Consider the following 5,289-nt stretch of genomic DNA (forward strand, 5'->3'; position numbering starts at 1 on the left):
TTTTTTTTTTTTAAATAAGTCAACATTTGAACGTGAACTTAATTGTCAAGTATAATATGGTTTAATATATTTATACTTAATTGTATAGTAATATCTGTTTTATATTTTATTTAAAACAACAATTATAAAATTGATATTACTCTTTTGAATTTAGAATTAGGTAGGTTCTTTTCAAAAATACCATTACCACAGTTTAATTTATAGTAAAAAAAGAGGATGTGTTATTAAAAAAAGTAAGTTTTTGTCACTGCAGGGTTGAAATTATATAGATACCTACTTCTTTCAAAAGGTACACTACATAATATTAACTATTTGAAGATTTCGTCTTAAAATGGACTTGGGAAATTTATAAACTATTGAATTTAAATTAATATTTTTATTAATTTATATTATTATTAGATAAAGGATTGTGGGGAGGTGGGGTGGTCGAGCATCGTTAAAATCATTACAGCAACATACACCCCGCAGTACACGCGCATTATTATATATATGGGATGTGGTATTCGGGTATATAGGGCGTGTCGTTCGTAGAACTTGTGTTTTGCGTTCGAAATGCGCTACAAAAATCTCGTGAAATTCGCCGAGCAAATAAAACGGCGTGTATTTTCCGCACCCGCGATTCCTCCTCCTCCACCACCGTAAACTGCAGCCGCCGCCGTAGGTGATTGCCGCCTCCACTTTGGTGTACGGCCTATGACGTTTTCCGCGGTCGGTTTCCCGAAAGCCGCCTTTCGAACGCGCTAAACCGTTAAACTCAACCGTGGCGGGGATTTGATTTCACGCACGTCCAACAAGCCGTTTGTGTCTGTTAACTATTACCAACATATTATTATTATATGTGTCGAGGTGGTTCTTTTTCTATTGCGATGCAAGAAGAGCTCATACAATCTGTAGTTTTTTTTAACACAATAAGTGATTACGATGGTACAAGAAACACGTCATGATGAGGGGTTATATAACCATTGTAACTATTCAGGGGTATACCTATAACTTTGATGCGCGTTGTCGAGACGGTGACGCCTGCAAGTGCGTTAGATTTTTTTTGAACAACGATTTCGCAGTTGGAGACGATGAATAAAAATCACTCGTACACTAGCAGACGTTGCATTTTATAGTTTAATAGCTAAAATATTAATTATTTCGTATAATACACACTTTATACCGGACCATTTATGATAGTAAAGGTAATCGAAAAAAAAGTCACTGAATTAACTAACAAACTATAAATGATTAATTTAGTGTATTGTAATTTGTAATGTTATTAATACAAAAAAAAAATACTGATCTTATAAATATTTTGAATTAAATATAGGTATTAATACATATTAATAAATTGAAAAGTTTTATTTTAGCTTATAGTTATCATTATTATAATATATGCTAAGTACATTCTTTTGGGGTAAACTAGCAGACGTTGCATTTTATAGTTTAATAGCTAAAATATTAATTATTTCGTATAATACACATTTTATACCGGACCATTTATGATAGTAAAGGTAATCGAAAAAAAGTCACTGAATTAACTAACAAACTATAAATGATTAATTTAGTGTATTGTAATTTGTAATGTTATTAATACAAAAAAAAATACTGATCTTATAAATATTTTGAATTAAATATAGGTATTAATACATATTAATAAATTGAAAAGTTTTATTTTAGCTTATAGTTATCATTATTATAATATATGCTAAGTACATTCTTTTGGGGTAAACTTACTTTATTTTTCACAAATTAAATGTATTTTTTATCATTTATCATTAGATATTATATTATTGAGATACATTATGATTAGGTATTAATAATAAGTTTTTTATATTTTTTTTTTATAGGTTTTTGTGATAGTGGGGGTAGATTTTTGATTAAATATTTCATTTTAAAAATGATTCCCGCAAAACCTAAAAAAAAAAAAGGTAGGTACGTACATTTTTTCCCGAGTGTAATTTGTTCACCGTAAAAAATCCGATTTTTGTTTGGCTTTTATATAGTATAATATAAACAAGTATTTTAATAATTATATAGATTTTATATTTAATTAAAATGAATAAAAAATCTTATAATAATGCTTTTTTTTAATATTTCAGTCACTGCAGGATACTGCATGCACGCAATTTTATTGACCCCTACCTGTTAAGTACATTTTTTTTTTGTATCGGTCAACTACATAATAATTATGTACATATTATAACATATACTTTACGTTCTAATGGAATAATAATAACAATATACCACAGAAGAAATTTGTTCGAGTTTCGTTTATATATGTATTATAGTTTTTGCTATATGTATTCATAATATTGTTCACATCAAAACGTATCAAATATTCACATCCCATTGACGATTGAAAAAACAATTTTACAAAAAACCATATTGTAATTTATTGCCATTATGAAGTACCTGTATTTAAAAATAAAAATCGACCATAATGATGTATGATAGCAATACAAACACTACAAAGGGCTTTCATAACTATATATACGATGCACTACCTACGCTATGATTATTTCGTAATAGTTTTGCGATGTTAAAAATATTATGAAACGCGTAGGTATACCACATGGCATGATGGTATACGTCATAATAATACATTGTGTGATTAGTGATGTGAATTTAATGTGAACATTTTTCGATTATTTACTAAATTTACAGAGTAAAATCAGTAAATTTCTGTATTTATAAATTATTATTTTTTTCCGACTCAATTGTGTTATATTTTTTAATAGAATCCTTCTTTTTTTTTACAGGCTTTTTTTTTTTAGGTACATATTAGGTATAATAATATTATATACAATTAATAATTGAAATTACATATTTACAGTTAAATTATAAGTGTGTTTACAATATAGTTTGACTAGATTAGAGTTTGTTGATGAGGTTTGATTTAGTGATGAATTTGATGATATTTGAAGCTTGTCCTTCATCGAGGATTTCTTTGATATCGTGCGGAAGGTTGAGAGAGGTGCGTGTTGGTTCATAGATAGGACATTCTTCGTGTATGTGCTTTACAGTGATGCGAGTTTGACATATTATGCTACAAGTAGGTGGATGATCTTTGCTGATTAGAAAGGAGTGTGTAGTGAAAGTGTGGCTGATTCTTATACGAGTGATCGCAATATCTTGACGTCGGCTGAGGTCTGAAGGTGTATACCACTGTTTCACAGAACTTTTTATGGACTTAAGTTTGTTGGTAGGTGAAATGGAGTCCCAGTGGTGTTGCCATGACAAAAAGATTTTATTTTTTACGGACGTGAAAATATCATAAGATGATATTTTGTCGACGGTGCTGTTGGGTAGAGCGCTAGAGGCAAGGGAGGCTGCTTCGCCGGGCATTTCGTTACCTTTTATTCCTACATGGAAGGTACCCATATAAGTTTCTTTATTTTTAAATGTACTTTTTGTTTTTTTATTTTGGAATTTGATAACAAAACTTATTTTTTTTAAATCTAATATCACATATATATGCTAATACAATTTATTATTGAACAAATTTAGTACCGTATAAATATGGTAATAAAATTTGGTACACCGTATATTTGCTATCATTTGCCATACTTTTGCAGGAGTGAATCGGGTAAAGTTAGTGGCCCAAGTTCATGGTCATAGTTAATCAGCCATTACATTATGTATTACAAACAAATCTCTAATCGTTTTATTAACATTCATACACTCGCACTGATAAATATAAAAAGCACACAAATATTGAGTGGTCACGTAAATATAATATACCAGTGGTAAAACTTTACATGGTGAACCATTACAAGACTAACATAAAATCACTAAATATGATTTAATTGTATAATATATATATTATAGAGAGAGACTCGTATTCGTGTTTGTATGTTAACGTTTAATGTTTAATAAAATGTTTATCGATAGATCACCTAAAACCGGGAGAATGTCTTATGTTTAAAATGTAATTGTTTAAACCCATATGGCCATATAGGTCGGTATATGGTGTCCTTTTTTGTTTACATATATATAGGGTTGTCATAATAAGAAAAACAGTTGGTAGACTAGCGTTATTTTTTAAATAAAAGAAAATAACATTAAATGCAGGTATTCAGTGGCGTACATTCAAATTTGCTCTGGGGGGAGGGGGGTTTAAAAAAAATAACCAACACTAAAACCTTCTCTTTAAAACTACCCATTTTCCTAACAATCACAGGTTACAAGGGGGTCATTGTATAATGGGTTGTATTAGACTTGAATTCAATGATAAAATATCATTGTATAAGAAAAACGATTCTGAGCGAGGACGGTTAGTCACTCTGGATATTTTATATTGTTATTAATTATTTGATCATGTAAGTTGAATTAATATTATAATATTATAATTTTTTATTCGTTTCTATGGTGATAAACAAAGCGTTAGAAATTAAAATCCCATTTTTAGCGTTTTTTCGTAATTTTTCAATGGTTTTTCCCGTGGCATTAAATAACTATTGAGAAAATCAGAAAATAACCTCTCTAAAGTACCATCTTGATCCAATTTGCTAAAAGATAAGGTACTATATGTTTAAATCGAAGCACTCCTTCTGGAAGACATTTTGTATACAGGAACAGGATAAAAAAAAAAAAAAAAAAACACCACTATAAAAACAATAGCTTCCTCGCTCCGCGCAGAATCTAAAATAGTAGATAAGAAAATCCATTTTATATGACATTGTCGACATGCGCCGAGTCGGCGGCAGTCAGCAATGGAGCTGTTGGTATTGTGTTTTAATGTTTTTCTAACTTTTCATAATAACTTCTATTTTCATGAAATAATTACAATTTAAACATGAATAAATAAATTATTTCAGACTATTTTTTAATAAATCTTTTAATCAGAAATCAAAATTAACCGAAAATAACCGAAATTAACCGGTATTTTTCAAAACCGGTATTAACCGGTTCTAGAATCCTTATATTTTTTTAGAAAACCGAAACAAAATCGGAACCCTTAAACAAATTAATTTAATAACCAGAACCGGAATCGGAACCGAAACACCCAACAGGTTCCAGTCCCTGCCTTTATGTAGAAAAAAATTATTTTTGTTAGTTATTTTTAAATATAGTAGTAGGTTACAAATAAATAATGATAATAATTACATATAAGTCTTTATGTTATACTTATAAAGAAATATTAAAAAATATATAAGTTGTATAAAATACTAAAATGTATAAATGAATACGTAATATTTATAAAAATAATTTTTGTTGTCAAATAAAATATAGAAAACTATGATAATAATTACAATTCCTGTCATAATTCATTTGTTTTACTCACGTTTGTTAGCACTGTTTATG

The sequence above is a fragment of the Acyrthosiphon pisum genome, chromosome A2, assembly GCF_005508785.2.
Source record: "Acyrthosiphon pisum isolate AL4f chromosome A2, pea_aphid_22Mar2018_4r6ur, whole genome shotgun sequence".
NCBI lineage: Eukaryota > Metazoa > Arthropoda > Insecta > Hemiptera > Aphididae > Acyrthosiphon > Acyrthosiphon pisum.